Here is a 20,556-nt window from a genome sequence, read left to right on the forward strand (position 1 = left end):
CTTTCTGTTGGTTTTGTAGTTAAAAAACAGATGAGTCAGTAACCATTTGCTGGTCTCCTGGTATTCAGAGCAGCTCTAAATTCCACTGATTTTTTCCTATCATTATCTTCCCCAAAGCTTTTGGGGAAAAAACCCTAATCTCTTTCGAGTTACACAGTCTATTCCCGGAGTCTAAAATGTGCAACTGTTGGTAGCAATGCCAATTGTTTCCTTTCTTTCTTGCGTTCTTCTGGAACAAGTTTCACTACCCAGTCTAGCCTAGGATTTCCTGGTGGTTTCCCATCCAGTTACTAGCCAGATCCGACACTGCTTGCTTTCCGAGATCAGACGAGCAATTGGGCGCTGCTACCCGCATTTAACAACGGAGGTGTTAGGATCTGAAACAGGTAAACGTTATTTGGGGACAGAAAGTAGTTGCCCTACGAGGCAATGCATAAAAAGCGAGGGGAAACGAAGGTTGGGTGGAAAGGGAAGCAGCGGGTTATCGGACCGCACTCCGCAAGGAGCAAATACATGCAGACGTACGTAACCCAACAATACTCGGCGAACGGGGATCCCGTTCGGCTTAACAGGAGGTTTACATCCGGGTCTTAGCCATTCCAAGCAGCCACACAATTCCTCTTAGGGCGGGAGGGAGGGAGCGCGCGAGCGAGCGAGTGCGCATGCACACCCGCGCGACCGTCCGCTCGCTCGCTGCCCCCACCCTCCCTTCTCTCGCAAGTTACAATCGTTTAAGCGAGCGGGCGGGCACGAGCAGAGTGTTATCCTCGTTCTGACTCGTTTACTCTTCAGCCGCACGGTTCGGATTGGTCGTCCGGGTCGAAGGCGGGACCTAAGCATCCTCTTTCGGAGGCGTATTGGGCGGCAGGCGCAAACCCCGTCCCGCGATTGGGCAAGAGGCGGGCAGGGGCTTGATGCGGGGGGAGAAGCCATTGGCTGGAAAGTAGGTTAGTGGTGCGACGTTCAGCGGCAAGCCAGGCGGAAAGTAGGTCAGGTATAGGGGTTGCTGGTGCCGGCCGTCGTTTGCTTTGGCTACCGCCGGCGAGCCGCTGCGAGTGGAGGCCACGGGCGAGACCCCCTCCTCTTTCTTCTAAGCACGGTGAGGACTGGGAGGTGGCGCCGAGGGCTGCTGCTACCTGCAGTCGGGCTGGCAGGAAAGGGTCGGGGCGGCGGCGTTGGAGGCGAGGCGGTGGAGGAGATTCCCCTTTGATGCCCGCGCACGACCAAGGGGATTCCTCTTTGGGAACGAGGTTCCCTGGCAGGTTGGGGAGCGGAGCGGAGTGGGGGGGACTTGTGCCGAGGTCGTTCCCGCGCGCCGGCTGCATTGCATTCCGCTTCGGTCTTCTCTCCCTGGACAGGTGGGCGGAGGAAGCGAGCGAGCGAGCGAGCGAGCGCTGGTTTGTAATGGGCACATTGTTTATGGGGCTTAGCGGGTGGGTGGGATTGGGGTGCCATCCTACGGAGGGGAGAACCGAGGGCACGGGAAGTTTTCAGGAAAGGTTTCAGGTGCGGCGAGACTTTTGGGGGGGCGCGGGGGCGGAGGTGGTGTTTCCCGTGGCTTCCCCTGTCTTGGGAACGACGGGGGCATTATCGGGGCGCCCCCTCGGGAGGGGAATGGGCAGAAAACGAATGGTCCCTTTTCCCTCTGGCTTCCATCGCGGGGCATTTGCTCCGGGGAGATGTGGAAGTGAAATTAGATGCTTTTCCTCTTGATTGGAGAGCAGGAAACAAGCGTTTATTTACATAGGGTTGTCCTTAAAAAACCCGTAGCCTTGCAGTGGCAGTTCCCCTGCCGGGTTGTTGGGTTTCTTTCTTTCTTTCTTTCTTTCTTTCTTTCTTTCTTTCTTTCTTTCTTTCTTTCTTTCTTTCTTTCTTTCTTTTTCTTTCGGTACGGGGTTTCTTTCAAACCAAAATCCGGTCCGATGTACCTGGAGTGGAACTTAACGTCGGAACTTGCCCCCACCCCCCCAGCCCCCGCGTTTTACTCGCTTGTCCCTCTTTTCTTTTGCTTTTCTAGGAAAGCTGTGGTTGACCTTTTCACTTTTAATGTTTCTGTGTGGAAATTACGGCAAACGTTGCGAGTTAATTCGTAAGGCAGATATGCGGAGAGTGGAAGAGAAAGGGAGAGGGGAAGGAAGGAAAAGAAAGATTGAAAGGGCTCCGTTTCCCTAGGAAGGAAACCGGTTTACGATATTGGGAGTGAAATCCTGCTGATTTTCATCTGGACATAACTTTCTGGTAATTGGACACATGAGTCACTTTTCTGGATTGTGATGCTTTAATTTTTTTTTTCCTGTGAAAAGAGATGTCAGCTATGTGTTAATGGAGTCTTCTGTGGTTTAGTTTTATATCTCATGATGTTATGATTGATAAAATGTTGCTCAGAACTAGATATTTTAACAGTTTAATGAAGAAGGGCGGGTATGTTTTACATGTGGTTCTTGCTTATAGTGTGTGTCTATCACAACCACATTTTAAAAAAAAACTTGATACATCTTATCAGGCAATATTCCATCATTTCTTTAATGCAGATCTTGATGCATAATTATATATATTTCACAGAATCACTGAGCATAAGTTTACCTCATTTCAGCCTCATGCTAAAATAAAGCCTGAATGAACCTGGTTTTAAAAAGTAAAGCCCCAAACATGCTGTTAAAATATTTTTTAAAAAAAACTTGAGGGCATTAAAATATCTAGAATGGAAAAATTGTTGCATTACTGTTTATAAAATGTCTATCATAAGCCTAACAATGTATTCTTTTATTGTATTTGGAGGAATTCCTGTGTTTAATGACACTTACTTCCTTATTAAGCATTGCTTCTTGAAATTTATTGACAAGATGAGCTTTTAAAGGTTAAGATAATAATTTGAAATCTAATCTTGGTGTCTGAATTGTTTGAACTTTGGAGTATTTGGTGCTCTCCTGAGTGTGGTTGCTTGCAGGTGTTTCATACCCAACTAAGTAACATTACTAGTTTGGAAAAAAAAACCCAGTTCTTAAGTATCTCTTTTTAAAGTGATAACATGGAAACATCCATTTACTCTTTGTTTACCTTGTTTTGAAATATTCTTTCTCACATTCTAAGAGTTTTCTCGCATCTCTCTCTCTCTGTTCTTTTTTGTCAGAGTTCTTTTAGATGAATTTTCTTCCACATACATAAATACTCAGGGCAACTGTAAATAGTGTCTTCATTGTGAAGTCTCAGAGGTGTTTTCTAAGCTTGGTTGTTTGCTTGCCAACTAGGTAGCATCATCACTGCTAGTAAGTGTTGATTTGTTCCCTGTTTATATATAGTAGCTTGTCCTTCCTTGCCACCAATCATCAATAGATACATAAAGATGAATAAATTTTACACACCATTCAAAAGAAACCATATGCTAAGAAGGAAACAAAAAGACCAAAATACATTCTCTCCAGCAACCAACCCCCAGATAAGTGGAAATTAACATTGGACAAACAGTACATTAAACAAGAAATGCCAAGGAGAAAGCCATACTCCCATGAACACTGGCATTGTATATAAATAGGGAGCACACCCCACACTCACCAGCATTGTGGGACTAGAATAAAATTCCAGTCCAGGAAATTCTTTTGATATCTCATACTCAAGTTTCACTTCTGGGGCAAAATGTATAATAATGTGAGTTTTGGAAACATCACAAAATACACCCTTGTCCATCTTGCTCCCTAGTTGCTCAGACAAAGAATTTTAGGAGGAGCCGCAAATGCAAATACACCTCAACATGTGGTTAGGAATTCAATTTTATTTATAAGCAAAGTCCTTTCTAAGCGCAAAAATCATTTTAATGAGTGATATGATATCCTGGGTCCACATAATGGAGAGAGCTTGGTGGAATTTCTTTTTAATGGGAGCGATTCAGTAGTTATCAATAACTTGGTTTCTTTAGCTTTTGCTTTATACCATACCAGAAAATCCTTGACCCATTGGGCCAATGGAGCCACTGTTTCACAAATATTTCCTTGCTAGATTCCTCGATTATTTCAACAACGGCAGAGGTTCTAATATATTATCTTCACTAGAGAAGTTCTTTAAAAACCAGGGAAATATTCAGAGATGCATCTGCCTTAAAAATAGCCCATATTGCACTGTAAAGTACAGTCAACATCAGGAGTGAACCACAGGAAATGTTTTATAATATTTGGCCAATTTCATTTCTGTAAGAGTCATGGATGCATTCTATAAGTTAGCCCATTTGAGGTACCTTGGTTCAAAACTTCTTGTCCCATGAGGTACCATTTTGTTCAGTTAAAGGTTAAACACACAGCTTTAATATATAGCATGATAGATATCAGACAAGAATACCATTATTGTAACTCTATACACAATTAATTTCCCAGTGAATTTAATTGAAATTTAATTTTGTACACAACTCTTATTATAATGACCCACAAAATATAGTTTTAAAATGCCAGCCATATGACAAGTAATTAGTGGGTGGCTATTTTTTAAAGAGAAACACTCCCCCCTCCCTTGTATTTCAAAAGTATTATAGTTGTGGGGCCAAGTGCATTGGTTTCATTACTGTTCTCACTGACAATACCCAGTAAGCACCTGAGGATGAACTATGCACCCACTTCTCACATAATAGGATACTGAATATGCTTGTTCAGATTAAGAACATTTTCAAAGTAACAAGGTATTTTGATCTCAGTGCTAGGAAAATACATTTCTGCAATTAAAATGGTGTTTTGAGGCATTTCACCTTGATACTGAATCTCATATTACATTTTTGATCCATAGGTTTCTGGTATAAACTCATCATTAGAGAGGCATCTGTACTAAAATTAGGGTTAATTACTTGCAAGGAAGTGTGTCAAAAAAAATAATAACCTTGACATTATGACTAACATATTGTTTGTTATAGCTGTATTACTTCCAAACAACATATTTAATTAATCTGAATACCTGCTCAAACTCTGGGTTTATAAGCCAGAATGTGATATAGCAAATAAATATAATGTAATTACTTAAACTATCAAACTTTTAGCTTAGCTAAAATTTTACATTGCTTCATAAAATGTTCATGATTTGGAAAGGGATGATTGTTGAAATTACACATTAAAGTAATCTAGGTTTAAGATTGTTTTGGTCAATTTTTTGTTAACTGTATGAGAAGGATAGAAGTATGTTGAGCCCAAACTACGTATGACAGCTAAGGATTTTTTGAATGAAATACAATGGGATTAGAATGCAACTAATATATTTCACTAGACATTCTCAAAACTGTTTTTAAGCAGTAACTGCAAGTCCAGAAGGACTCCCAAGTTGCCCACTAGTTATGAAAAGGGAAGTACAGTCCCATCCAAGACCATCAGTAATCACATTCCAAACCCTGAGGGGTCCAACAGCAACATTAACTCAGTCATGTTAGGATAGAGCTGAGATCTACTTTGCTCCACCCAGACCCAAACAGCCTCCAGATACTGGGCCAGTACATTGACAGATTCATCTGTGAGGCTCAGGGTTATGGTGTAGAGCTAGGTATCATCAGTACACTGATAATACAGAATTCCACACTAGTGGATGATCTCATCCAGTGGTTTTATATAGACATTGAACAGGAGAGGGGAGAGTGTTGAGACTTGAAGCATTCCACATAAGAGGCCATATGCGTGATCTCTTCTCCCCACACCACCAACCACAGAGGAAGAATGTGAATCACTGGAATGCAGTGCCTCTCATTCCTAAGCCCTACAGCTAGGACAACAGTATTGAAAGCCACTCCAAGATCAAGAAGCACTAGGAAGGATGCATCAATTAATGCATGCTGCTCTGCCAAAAGTCTTCAACAAGTGTGAACAGCGCTATCTCTGTGCTGGATCCTGGCCTGAAATCAGATTGAATTGGTCCAGATAATCTGTTTCCTCCAAGAACCTCTGAAACTGTCATCCAGCCAGCTTTCCTATAACCTTCCTCAAGAAGGGAAGAATGGAAACTGGCTAATAATTGTTGAAAAGGAAAGGCTCCAGTGATGACCTCTTGAAGAGGAGATGTACCATTGCTTCATTCAGGTCTGATAAGAATATCCCCTTTCTCAAAGAGGCTGAAACCACCACATGAACCCACTGTGTGGTCATCTCCCAGATTGCTTTAATAACCCAGGAGAGCTGTCATCTAACAAACAGGTGGCTGAACTAACAAACAGAAAAACATTGTCCAATTTCTTGGATACAACAGAATCAACTTCAGTCCAAATAGCATAACAAGATTGTCCCTTGGACTTGCCTTGTCGGAATCTAACTCTCAGAGATTTTGTCTGCCAAGTTGCAGGAATATTCCTTAGTATGGCTTTGCAGATAATTCCATGCATTCCCTGAACAGCTTATCTAAGCAAGGCCATTGGACAGCTATCAGGAGATGCAACAGGGTGGAGGAATAGCAACTTTTCAGTGCCCTTATCACCAGGATGTAAACTCCCACTTTTGTTTGTCAGATACTCTCTTTGACTTTCTCAAACAGTACTCAAACATCACTTCTAGCATTTCATCTCCTGGAACTCCTCAGAAAACGAAGGCAGACCCTTGAATTGTTGTGCAGAAAGAGGCTGCACAGGAGCAGTCTGATCCAGGGTGTCAGTCACATGCCTATGCCAGGCTGAACCCAAGGTCTCAGCCAAACAGTCTGATAAAAACCCCAAGCTGTCTCTGGGACCCAGAATGGTCCATCTGTTGCCTGGGGTGGGCCAATCTGTTAGGTCTTTTCAAATAACAGAAGTGGCAGATTATATATAGTAGTCATTAAGGCTACATTCCTGGTGCCTACTTAAGTAAAAATAAATTCTACTTTTGAATACAAATATATCAGATTGCTGAATGTGATGGGAAGTTTGTCTGAAAAGAATTATCTTTACTTGAATGTATTATATATTTTGACAGTATTTCATCTATTCTGCTAACAACCAATAGGTTATGAGCTATTATCTGAAGAAAATAGGAAAAATGTACTGCATTAGTGACCTTATCCTATTACACAATACACTATAGAGAACAATATAAAGTAGCCCCTGGCATAGTTCAGAGTTCTGCTTGGAACTAAAGAGAATACAATATATAAATGGACATATTTGAAAAGATTAAAAAAATACCTCCTCCACGTTCACAAATAAGAGGAAAATCTACTGAGGTAAGTTACTGAGGTAAATGGGGAAAAAACCAGTAATTTTTCACACCCCCTGAAGTTAAATGTCTGTAGGTACATACTTGGTATGATTAAGCTGTCACTGACACACACCTCTTTTTTATGTACAGAATTCTAAAAGCTAGTTGTTTCTCATTGTCAAGAATTCCAGCTCTGCTTCCTTCTTCAGTATTTATCTCTTAAATATTGTTGGATAGTGATTGCCTACACTACAGTGTAGTTTTTTATATCTTGGTCACAGAGAACTGCAAGAGCAGTTGACTGCAAGAGCATTAGTCTTGATAATGTTTTAATTTGATTTACATAAATGTGTTGACAAAGCTTTTGCCATTTCTTTTTCCTGATTTCCCCCACAGTTCAGGGGTGGGTTTCTACCGGTTCTGTCCACCTCCGCAGAACTGGTAGCTCTGAAGAGCAGCAGACATAGAACCGGTTCTATGTCTGCTGCTGTTGTGGCCCACACACCCGCCCGGGCTCTTACCTTTATTTCCTGCTTTTTCAACTGCAGCTGCTTTGTGCGACACAGCTGCAGTTGAAAAAGCAGGAAACAAGGGCTTTTCCAACTGCTGCGCACTTGCATGGAGCGCTGCTCAGCTATCCGGGCAGCTCAGCAGGTTGTAAATTGCACTCGCACAATTTGCGCGACCTCGTGCGACTCGCACATGTGCGCGCAATGCTAATAGACAGAACTGGTAGTTACACCAGTCGGATCCCATCCCTGCCCCAGTTTAATATTATGACACTCCATGCCATTTCAAAAAGGTGAGATAATATTCAAAGAATAACTTTCTGTTTTATTTAGATTATACACCTGGAGAAAAAGATTTGCAAAATGAGCAGTTGTGTATTATTGATTTTGTGACCTGACCGTAGCCAAGGGGTGGGTTTTTGGTTTTTTTTGCATTGAAACAAACCACTTCCAGTTCATCTTTTTTTCACATACAACCTTAATAAGTTTTAGGTGCCATACATGAACATTATAAACTTTACAACCTCGTGCTATTTGAGAAGCTTGGTATTAACAGCCCTAAGATATTTCAAAGTCAGCTGTACAAGCTGGAACAACTTGTGATATTGGTTTGATGCCATGCTGTAGTGTTCTAGTTGATTTTTAGTTGAAACTATGCCATTACACTTATCCTAAAGCAAACAATATTACCAATGAATGGCATTAACAGTTCTAAACAGTTCTTGTAACTTCTGTCACAATTCAGTGAAGCTTATTCATAGATAAAACTTAAATACATGATACAAGTCAGACTGTCTACTTGGAAGAAAATATTCAGGTCAACTGGAATTGGAACTGACCTCAAGTAGATCTTATGACTATTTTTGAAGATTACTACAAGTCTCATTATTCCCACTGAGAGTAATAAGAACACTGTTTATCCTGGCTTGCAATATAGTAATAAGAAATTTAGTTCCAATTACTTAAAATGTATCATGTGACAAGGCTGCAGTAGAAGGCAGGTGAAATTCTGGCAATGGAAAACGATCATTATTTAGCTTAAAATAGAGCTTTGAGCTCTTTGAAGGAAAGATCAAACAAAGCACCATATCTAATGTGGCAGAAAAATAAAATACTTTGCCTAGCTTTCTCTTCCATGTGCTTTTGGTTCAGAGCTTTTTTTTTTACACATCATCCAGGAATTACTTATTTAATATCAATATATATTCAGGTTTGCCTTTAAAGACAAACATTCAGTGATGTCCACTTGATTTATATCCTTCATTAGAGGAAAGTAGATGTGTGGAATTTGCCATGTTACATTTTCACAACAATACCATGCCCTAGTAAGGGCTGAAAGACAGAGACTGCCCCAAGGTTTTATTTATTCCCCAAAGTAAAATTAGGAATGTGCTTTAATGTAATGGATAAAAAAGATTTGCCTGTATTATGAATCCTACTGGGTTTAGAAAGATGATTTGGGAAGCTTCATTAAATGGGTCTAATATATTCTAAATCAAATTCTTTATTATTTATCAAAACATTTAAAAGCAACAGCATTTTTTTTCCATGTATTGAAGTGTACTTTATGTGTGTGGAGTGCTCAAATAGAGTTGAAAAAGTAGAAACAATAATTCCTTGATTTTTGTTTTGTTTTGGAAGAACAAGCAGTTGCTGTGAGGTACTTATGAATTATTATTGAGATTTGTTACAGGTTATTTGCTATTTTATTGACTACTTCATAAGCATAATCTGTATGCAATAAATATTTTTCTCTTTTAAAAAATACCATTCTTGTTTTGCTTAAGCCACTAAAAATAAAGATGTTAAGGCCATTATCAATTGTAATGTCTGATCTACATAACAGCCTAGCTGTTGGAAGTGCGGATATACTGCAGTTTGTTGTAGTACAGCTTTGCTTTTATCTCTTTTTCTTTTATGGAGAGTCCTGATAATTTGTGTTTATAAGTAATTTATCACATGGAATGTAGATTATGTGTGAAACCTGGAATGTTTATGACAACCTGCTGAAATAGGAAATGTACAGCACTTTCTCCTTGTTGATTTATTTTGGTGCTGTTATGGCAGTCTCTGCTATAGTGTTATTTATTTTGTATTTATTGTGGTGTTTCTTCAGCAAGGTATTTAGAAAGTAGCACAGGAAAGATATGAGCATAAGGAAGAAACAGCTGTAGAAAGTTAGATATGAGGAAGCATGCTGATTAGGGTTTAGGTCAAACAAAATTGAGGATTGTTACAAAGAAGCAACAAATAAGGCAAATAAAAGAGCAGTTTAAGCTGAGCTGAATTCATAGGCTTTGGAACATTTGAGGCAAAATAGTAGATCTATTTTAAAAACCAATCTGAGTGAGAGCCAAGTGGAGATGTTGCTGTTTTTATAAAGAAACATGTAAATAGGGCAGTTAAAAACAAACAAAAAGGCTGAGGAAGAAATTGCAGCAAACTTGACAGTGATATTTCTTCCCTCCCCCCCCCTCAAAAAACTTGTCTCAGGAATCTTAGTAGTAACTGTAGTATTTTCAAGGTTCCAGAATGGTGGAGAAAAAAAGAATGATAAAAAAATTGTGCCTGTGTTGAGCCATTAACATTTAAACTATTAACATTTTATATATTTATATGCATATAATTTTGCGTAGAGTGCTGGATCTGGAATTTGCTGTACATTCCTTTCTACTGTTTGTTTAAATTATCGCTATTCTAAGCTGTTTTGCGATTTTTATGCCATAATTATTATGCATAGCTTGATAATGTGTGTACAGCAAAGCAATGTCTTATACCACTTTTGAAGATAGTAAGTAGCAATAATGATTAACTGGCCATATCTTATCTCTTGTTTGTTTCGATGTCATTCGATTGTATACTACAATATATGGCAGTTAACAGGTAGTCTTATCAGAGGTATAGGTTTGGATAATTATCACAGTTGTGGTTGCTATGTGGATTGAACCATCCACTCAGTCATCTAGCAAAGAAAGATTCCTGGCCATTGGTTTTTGCCAAGAGTATACAGAGTATACAAGAGTTACAACGGCCCTGAAAAAAGTGACCTATGGCCATTTTTCAGCGTTATGACCTTTGCAACATCCCCACGATCATGTGATTAAAATTCAGATGCTTGGCAACTGGTTCATATTTATGACACTGCAATGTCCCAGTGTCATGTTGTCCCTTTTGGCAACCTTCTGACGAGCAAAGCCAGCAGGGAAGCCAGATTCACTCAATAACCGTGGGTTCCTGACTTATCAACTGCAGTGATTAACTTAACAAATGTAGCAAGAAAGGTTGTCAAATGGGAAAAATTCACTTAACAAATGTCTCACTTAACAACATAAATGTTGGGCTTGATTGTGATGGTAAGTTTATAAATATTTGGACAAAGGATTTTCAAAAAATTCTTACAAGAGAAAAGGATATTATTATGTATCTGGTTTTGTTAAAAACTTTCAAGAAAGGGAAATTAAAACTGGCTAACAGGTTACTGACTTTAATATAAGCCCACATAAAAATATTGTTACATAAGGCAGCAATTCTGTGTCTGCTCAAAAGCAAACTTCAATATGTGGGTCTTTTTTCAAAATAAATGAGCATAGTTTTGCAATCTTGTTTTCTGCCACACTTTTGGCTCCTTTGATAATTGTAACTTCCTATCATGCCTCAAAATATACGATGGAAACTCTTCCAGGCCAGAATTGAAAGCAGCATGAAGGATTGTATATTTGAATAAACAGATTTGGTACTTTTAGAAGTTATATACTGTAGCAAAATATTGAGCAATAGAACATTTGCAATTATTATCACTGTCAACTGTTGCATTAATTTTTAAATAGTCATATTTCAAATTAGGAGTGCACAAAACTTTTGAACTATTTGAAGTGTCAGATTTCTGGCTCAAACCACTTCCAAATGGGTGAACCCACTCAATGGTTTTGTGCTCAGGGTTTTTGCAAACTTTTATGTTTGAAAGAAATTATTTTTTACACGCCCTTTATTTTGGGAAGTTTTCTAGCAAATGAAAATGGGCTACTGTTTTGATGTTTACAAAGAGTCGTGATTCATACCTATATATTGCAGCATTTTTAAAGACAATAAATGTTGGAATGTAGATAAACGGGGAAAGCCAAAACAACTGGTACTCCAGAGGTTTGGATTATGTCTGGACAATTGACCATCTTGTTTCTGTACATACATAATTTTTAAAACTTTAGATCACTCAATCTCAAGTTAGACATTACTCAATATATCTTGTTTAGGTTTGTTGTTAATATTCCAGAATTTGTTAGAGCTGCCCTTTAGGAAGTGATTGGTCAATTGGGCAGTATTATTAGACTTCTAGATTTCTTTTGAAGTTTGATTATTAAAGCCCAGCTCTTAAAAGGGAACTTACATAGTTTGAACTAAATCCAGTTTATGTACACTTTCTTCCTCTTCTTTCTGCTTTCCTAAAAACTGCTGTGGAAAGTGTCCCAACTTTTGGAACAATTTTAGGGGATTAGTATAGGATTGCCTCTTTTCTGTTTAATTGGTGGTCATCCATACTACTAGATTGTCCCAAAAGAGCTTTTTAATATAGCTATTGAGATATTATCTTGCACAGGTAGAGCTGTAAAAGAAAATCACAATTATTGCCAATAAGGGACCTAAAATATGTTTCTGATGCCTTGGAAATAAATAAAAAAATAGCACTGGGTACATGGCATTCTCCTCCATGCTGCATCGAGAGCCCAGGATGGGTTGACTCCTTCCTATGACATCATTTAGCTGAGTCTGTAATAAGATATAAACACCAACCCCCAGAAGATACCCCAGCTTTTGACTCAGCTCCTTTCAGTCAATAGCTGTGTCTCTGAAAGCGTTCTGTTAGTTAGCATTCACCAGCGATCTTCAGTACCTTTTTTCCTCGCTTCAAGCAGCTCCCAGGGCAGCTGCTCTTCCAGGAGAGCAGGGCTCTCTCTCTCTCCTGCAATGTTGGGAGCAGTGTTGCCAGAGCGCTGTTCAGGCAAGTTGGGCAGCGTCTGTAGACCTCCCCCATGCCTGCGGTTTGAGCGGTCGTAAAAAGCGATCGGCAAACCGATAACAGCATCAGCCAGCTGAGGTTCTGTATATAGCACTCACCAGCAATCTTCAGTACCTTTTTTCCTCGCTTCAGCAGCTTCCAGGATCTGGACAGCTGCTCTTCCAGGAGAACAGGGCTCTCTCTCTCTCCTGCAACGTTGGGAGCAGCGTTGCCAGAGCACTGTTCAGGCAAGTTGGGCAGCGTCTGTAGACCTCCCCCACCCCTGCGGTTTGAGTGGTCATAAAAAGCGATCGGCAAACAGATAACAGCATCAGCCAGCTGATCGTTTGGCCAGAGGCTGCCCTTTCCTTTGCTGACTTCGCTCGGGGCTCTTTATAGCCTAAGGAGCGATTCTTTGATCTCAGAGCCTGTTTCCCATAGTCAGCAGCCATCTTGGATTGAAGCCTTCCACCACGAGGTGAGCGGCCATATTGTAAGCCCAGGGGCCAATTTATACCCTAAGGGGCTTAATACGGATTTTTCCCCTCCAGTCCACTCCAATGGTTCCTGCTTCCCAACCAACGGACAGGAACCAGCCTCTCATCCTTCAAGGTCCTGCTCCCGCCACAAATCCAGAGATCTCTCATTGGTGGCGTTCCCCATTAATCTGGAAGGGACTCCCGTTCAGGGTCCCAGACAGGCTAGTGATAACCACCAATGCCAGCCTCCTGGATTGGGGTTCCCATCTTCAGCGCCAGATAGCTCAGGACCTTGGTCCAGGTCAGAGCTTGCCCTTCCTATAAATTGGCTAAAGCTCAGAGCCATTTTTCTAGCTCTCAAGCATTTCAGGCACTCAGTGACCGGCTCTCATATTCTAGTCCTTATGGACAACATGGCCACCATAGCTCATGTCAATCAGCAAGGGGGGATGAGGTCCAGAGCCCTCATGGAGAGGCACTACGGTTGGTGTTATGGGCAGAGAAACACCTGTTGTCAATCTTGGCGGACCACATCTCCAGGATCGACAACTCCCAAGCCAACTGGCTCAGCAGGAGCCTAGTTGACCAGGCAGAATGGTCTGTTCCTCCTTCTCTATTCAGGGACCTTTCCCTCAGATTCAGAACGCTGGAGGAGGATCTCTTCTCCACTCCTCAAATCACCCAGGTCACCAGATTCTTCACCAGGTTTCCTTGCCGGGGAGCAAAGGGGACCAATGCTCTTTGGTGCAGATGGCCCAAAAGTATGCCTTTCCCCTGCTTCCCATCATTCCGGCAGTAATTCGGAAGATGTTGGAGGAACGAGCGGAGCTCCTCCTCCTGACACCCTATTGGCCAAGGACACCCTGGCTTGCGGACCTGGTCAACCTATTGGGGGCTTCTCCTTGGAGGATCCCAGCCCATCTAACTTCCCTTCATCATGGGATTCTGATCCACCCGGAGCCCCTGTGGCTCATGCTAACCATGTGGCACTTGAGCGGCAGCAGCTAGGAGTGGCTGATCTTCCTGAAAGGGTCATCATCACTATCCTGGCATCTCTCAAACCTTCTACAAGGTGCATCTATGATGCCACCTGGAAGACCCTTCCCGAGGGTGTCTTAGGGAGGGTCTCTCTCTCCTGCTTCAGCCCAGTTGGCAGAGGTTCTTAGATTCCTTCAGCATGATCTGTAGAAAGGTTTGGTCCCCAACACCTTATGCAGGAAGGTTGAGGCCCACTCCTTGGTTCTTTCATGGGGTTCGCTTCCTTCCTTATCCCATCACCCTTCAGTCAGGAAGTTTTTTTGAAAGGGGACTTCCAGCCTGCACCTCCGGTGGTTCACAGGTTCCTGGGATCTTCATGAGGTCCTTAATGCCCTTACGAAGCCCCCCTTTGAACCCCTTAGGACATTGTATCTCCATTTCCTGACTCTGAAGGTAGTGTTCCCTATTTCCATCACTTCAGCCAGGCGGGTTTCTGAGCTCGCTGCTCTTTCCATCAGACAGGACCTTGTTCCTTTCTCAATGATAGGGTTGTCCTCAGTCTGGACCCCTCATTCTTCCAAAGGTTAACACCTGTTCCACAGGCCCCAGGACATTATGTTGTCTGGCTTCTGCCCCCTCCTGCACCATGACTTAGAGCAGCAGTGGCACACACTAGACATTGGAAGGGCTCTTAGAATATACATTAAGTGCATTTCTTCCTTCAGGAAGTCAGAAGCCATGTTTGTTATCTTTTCCCTTCTTACTTGGGGCACAAGACCCCTTCTCCTACTATTAGCAGGTGGGTCAGATCTTACATTGAGCAGGCCTACAAAGCTGCGGCCCTTCCAGTTCCTCGAGGTCTGATGGCGCACTCTACCAGAAATGCGGCCACTTCGGCTGCCTGGGCGACCCAAGCACCCTTGGAGGAGATCTGTCGTACGGCCACATAGACATCTCCATCTCCTTTCATCAGATACTACCGTCTGGATGCCTTTGCCTTGGCAACTTCAGCCTTCGGCAGATGGGTGCTTCAACGAGTGGTTCAACAGTCGGTGCGATGAGCCGGACGAGGACCCGCCCGTGGACATGCAAGCTTTGGTATGTCCCATCCTGGGCTCTCGATGCAGCATGGAGGAGAATGGGCGTTGGTGGAAGTTACCCTGAACGCCCTTTCTATCTGTGCTGCGAGAGAGCCCAGCCCCTCCCTTGATTCGTCCAGAGAGGGTAAGTCATATTTCTGTATTTATTTTGTGCTTTCAGAGACACCTTTCAGTCTGTCAAGTATCTTCACCAAAGCTGGGGTCTCTTCTGGGGGCTGGCTTTTATATCTTAGTACAGACTCAGCTAAATGACGTCATAAAAAGGAGTCAACCCACCCTGGGCTCTCTCGCAGCATAGATAGAAAGGACATTCAGGGTAACTTCTACCAACGCCCAGTTTACTTAATGCAACAAGTCCATGTTCTAATTAGGAAAACTATAAATAATCTGGAATGAAGTAAAAATCTTTATGCTTTTTAAGCTCTAGTTTTGTTAAGCGTTTAAAAGAAGAAATAGAGGGAATTTGCATGGTTTGTTGTTGTTTTTTTGTTTTTTTTGCATTTGCTCATTTATCAAGCCAAATTAAATGTAACATTTTTTGTTGATGAAATATTATCTAAAGAAAAAAATGTTGATTGTTATCTACATGGTGCATATTCATTATGGATATTCACCTTGATATGTTTGAGTTTTAGGAACAAATGTTCAGAAGAGAAATTACACAATAGATAAAAATATTTTCTATACTTTAGAAAACATATTTACTAAACGGGGGCAGTTGTTGAAGTATCTTCTTACAAATATGTAAATAGGAGCATTTTCATTGATATTCTTTAAACCATTGGGCTTCAACCTTTTGGGCACTAGGGACCGGTTCTGTGGAGAGAGACTTTTCCGTGGTCTGGAAGGGGCATGGTTTCACATGCTGTCTGCATCCCATGGATGGGGCTTTGCTTGTTTGCACGGCCTGATTGCTGGCATGCTGAGGACTGGTTCCGGTTCACGGATCAGGGATTCGGAACCCCTGCTTTAAATAGGGGTTGTTGACCTTTCTGTCTTAGACCTTGTTCCTCACTAATTTTTATGTGACAAAAGCTGGCACAAAGTATTTATCTTATCAATCACATGAGGTGTATTTCACAGGACAGCATTCCATGAGGCAGTCCTACTGTATTGGCTATCTCAAAAGAAAACTTATTAACATTCATGGAAGTTTCTTTATCATTTAGGTGATACGTCCATTAAAATAACTGCAAGCACCACTGAAAGAAGGCTTTTCTCTTGTTTAAATGAAGAAGTTCAGCATTGATTAATTTTTGTATGTATGGAAAAGCAATCAAATGGCATGTTTGCCATGCCTTCAATCTGTATCTGTAGCATTGCCACAAATTTGTAAATAACTGCTGTCTTAGTTGAACAGCAGAATTCTTTACCATGGGCAATCAAGCAAAGATTTACTGATTGAAACAGAACAATCTGATTTTTTTTTCATAGAAGGTACTGATGTGCCTTGCTTACTTAAGAACACAGTCAAGCAGAAAAATAGTTTAATCTACTCATTATTTAAGGCAATTGGATATATATGTTTCTGATTTTACAAGTCCACCTTTTCTACACCTTTTCTGAATTCTTAAATGAGCCGTGGTGGCGCAGTGGTTAGAATACAATATTACAAGCTGACTCTGCCCACTGCCAGTTTAATTCTGAGCAGCTCAAGGTTGACTCAGCCTTCCATCCTTCTGAGGTCAATAAAATGAGGACCCAGATTGTTGGGGGCAATATGCTAACTCTGTTAACTACAGCTTAGAGAGGGCTGTAAAGCACTTTGAAGCGATACGTAAGTCCAAGTGCTATTGCTATTGATAAATGTGCTAGCCTAAGAAAGAGGCAACAGCAATCCTCCTACCAACTTCCGTATTGGTTTGCATAGGTAAGGTAGAATGAAAACAAATCATCCAAATCATGCTGCTATACTGTACTATAACTGTGAAAGTACAACTAGAATTGATCATTAAATAATAATAGCTTGACATTTTGCTATAAGCATGTGCTGGGTTCATAATTCATAATTCTGAAACAAATATGAGTATAGACTTCTTGACTTGCATACATTTCATGATTGTGTCCTTTAACCACACCAACATACATTTAGTCTTGTTCATATCTTTCCCAAAGTGTGGTATATCATTTTAATATACCAGTTTTTAATGTGCCAGTTCTCAATTAAATGTGACAAGAAGTCAGAATAGTTTGAAGACTTTCAGTTAGAATTAAATCTGTTAGTTGAAGAATTTTGGCCATTTGAGGAATGCTCTTGATGAACACACCTTAGAATATACAGGACTTAATCTGTCATTCCCAGTTTATTCAGGTAATAGTGTTTTCCTAGTGAACACAACTACTATAATTCAACAATATTTGGAAATCTAAAACTGGGAAATACTGAACCAGGGTTACCATTCTGTTTCCCTACAAGGAAGATGGAGTTTTCCCCAGTTTTGTAAATTGGGAGATGGGCTATTTTCCTACTTCTGCTGGAAAATGCTGTTGAGAGCCAGCAAAAGGGTTGGAGATGCAAATAAACAGATGAAGTTGAGATGGAAGAAGAGAGAAAAGCCACTGTGTTTCTTTCTCTCAAAAGGAAAAGGAGAAGAAAATAAGCTTAGCACATTGTCTGAACTGAATTAGAAGCGTTGAACATATTTACCTCAGAGTAAGAGTTTCTAAAATTAGAATAAGACTTATTAAATTACACAGATTACACAAGTTTCTTGTGTTGCAGTCTAACGCAGAAGTCTCCAACAACTTTTCCTTGTTGAAAACAGAAACAACTTAGTGCTACAAAAATTTTCCCTCAGTTCTTACCAGTTATCTGGAGAAAACTAGGCTAAATAACTATTCCCAACAGCATTATATATTTACCAGAATATATACTGTGGTCCAGTCCATGGACTTGTTAGAGTATGTCTATCAATCAGTCATCTACCCATCATCTATCCATTTATTATTTAGGGGTTGGGGGACTCTAGAATTGGTTTCAGTGGAGATTGGTAGTTTTAGATGGCAAAGAAGTAAAACTAGACAGTACACGGGATTTTTGTATGTATTTTAAACCCTTAATCTTCCTTTGGAGAGAGGATTGACTTAAATTCAGAACTGTCTTCTTTTGGGATTAATAGAGCATGTAATCATCCTTGGCCACTAAATAAGTGGTATTGTCTGCTTCAAATATTTCTGTTCTTCCAAATTTGGACTGAATGTATCAGCTTGTGTTCCCTGTTTCTTGACTGGGTTTTAGATAGCCTCCATAAATCTGTACTGCTGCACAAAGAAATAAAGATAACCAGAATGAAGCACAAGAAGAAGAGTCAGAAATGTCAGTAAAATATTTTAAGTAAAAAGTATTACTGTCAATTCTTACATGTTGAAATATAATTAATAAAATACAAAATATTCCAAATAATGTGGGCAAAATCATTGTATGCCAAAAGATAGAAAGGTAATCAAATTTCTACAGTGGAGGATTATAAAATTAACTAAACCTGCAGAAATGGAGAAACTGACCAGTCTGGTCGGGGGGAAAAAGAGGCTTTTTAGAAAATCTGGAAACCCTATATGGAGATTTTTTTTTCCAAAGAAGAAAAGACTGAATTGATGGTTTCTGGATTTGGAGATTAAAAAGGGCCAAAGAGGATGGGGAAAAGAATAAGATAATTATCCAATAGAAGAGTGGCAGGCATAATTATATGTTTTTATTTCTATTTTCATTCCTTTTCTTTTTCTTATTTTATTTGGATACTTCAATAATTTTACCTTCTCGAAAAAATTTAAGTATATATGTGTTAAATTTAATGCAGGAAAAATGTTAAGAAATGACTTGCAGCCAATAAGGCTGACATTTACTAATTTTCTTCCAAATGTTTTGCTTGCATCCATCCATCTATCATCTATGGCTGGAAGTTTGCATATGTTAGATCATAATATGATTTTTCTTCAAAGTTTCTGTACGATATGGGAATTTTTTCATAGAAGGTAGAAATTACATGATAATTTCTCATTGTATACAGGCTTGCTCCAATGATTTCTACTAGTTTTACCCTCACTGTGGAAGAACATATTTCTTTCCACCCTGCTTAGTGTCTTTCGTTTGAATTGAATTGTTTTAAAACAGCCATATTGGAGGGGAAAATATCATTTCAAAAACCGTTTTGAAGTGAAAATAATAGCAGTCTGTTTGTATAGTACCTCCCTAAACAATAGTAGTGGAATATCTGTTATTCATGGTGGCCAAATGCTATATATACAGAAGCGAGGAGAGGGCATTTGTGACAAAAATGGCATCACAATGCAAATGTTCTTCCTTTTTTGTATGTTTTTCATAATGTTGCACACACGTCCAGGAGGGTTGAAGCCCCTGTGGCTGCTGCTTTCCTTATTTTGACAAAAGCCTTTGATTCTGGCTACACATTTGAATAGTAAATTGGAAATTAGTAGGAGAGACCATTATCTTTCAGTCCTACTTGCTGTTTCCTATACAGGTAGCCCTCAATTAATAGCCATTCATTCAGTGACTGTTCAGAATTGCGATTGTGCTGAATGAGTGGTACCTACGATAAGTCCTTAAAGTTCTATCCATCACACCTCCCTCGCAGTCATGTGACTGCAATCTGGGCACTTGGCATCTGGCTCCCACATGATGATTGCAACATCCCACAATCCTGGGGTTGCGATTTGCAACATTCCCTGACAGCTTCCCATAAGCAGAGTCAATGAGGAAGCCAGAAGGAAGCTTGCAAGTTACTCCTGCTGCTTCCCCCCCCCCCCAAGGAATCCTCCTTGAGTTTGCAGGGTTCTAGTAAGGATCTTTGTAGTGCATGCTGGTATAGTAGCACCTAACCTTTATACACTTGCATTGTACCACAACACACCCAGGTGCTGCCCAGGATTTAAATCTTCCAGCTGTTTCCCCTTTGACTTTGCTTATGGGAAGACAGCAGGAAGTTGCAAGTCATAGTCAGTGAGGTCTTCAGTTAATGATCCACAATTTTCACTTAAAGTTGATGGCAAGGGGTGACTGCTCCAGGATTGCTGTCACTAAGATCATGTGACTATGCTTGATGTCCACATCGCTTAGCGACAAAAATTTTAGTCCCAATTACTGTGGTTATGTGAGAACTGCCTTTACAATATGATACATGACAGTCCATCATGTATCTGGTCTCTGACCTGGGAAATTTTTTCTTAACCATTTTCCACTTAGGCAACATTTTCAAACATGTTGAAAACAAAAATCTGCATTGTATATATGCAACTTTTCATCTTCATGTCAGTACGTACAGTGAAATTCAGCATTGCTGCTGAATTACTTCTCTGAAAGGCTGTCCCGCAGACATTGCTGGTACAGTATTTAACAAATAACTGTTTTCATGGTTA

The 20,556-nt window shown here is 40.5% G+C and overlaps 1 protein-coding gene across 3 annotated transcripts in view; it reads left to right on the forward strand.

Moving 5' to 3' along the window:
* The first annotated feature begins 719 nt into the window (after positions 1–719).
* Positions 720–20,556, forward strand: part of BMAL1 (basic helix-loop-helix ARNT like 1) — a 50,732-nt gene continuing 30,895 nt past the window's right edge. Inside the window, exon 1 of one of the 3 annotated variants that reach the window (XM_087921115.1) lies at positions 720–1,099. The gene's annotated coding sequence lies outside the window, so the exon portion shown is untranslated. The remainder of the gene's footprint in view (positions 1,100–20,556) is intronic. The other 2 variants (XM_026705744.2, XM_087921114.1) reach the window with 2 other exon arrangements.

The sequence above is a fragment of the Pseudonaja textilis genome, chromosome 1 (genome assembly GCF_049901715.1).
Source record: "Pseudonaja textilis isolate UNSWEBS1 chromosome 1, rPseTex1.2, whole genome shotgun sequence".
In the NCBI taxonomy this organism is placed as follows: Eukaryota; Metazoa; Chordata; class Lepidosauria; order Squamata; family Elapidae; genus Pseudonaja; species Pseudonaja textilis.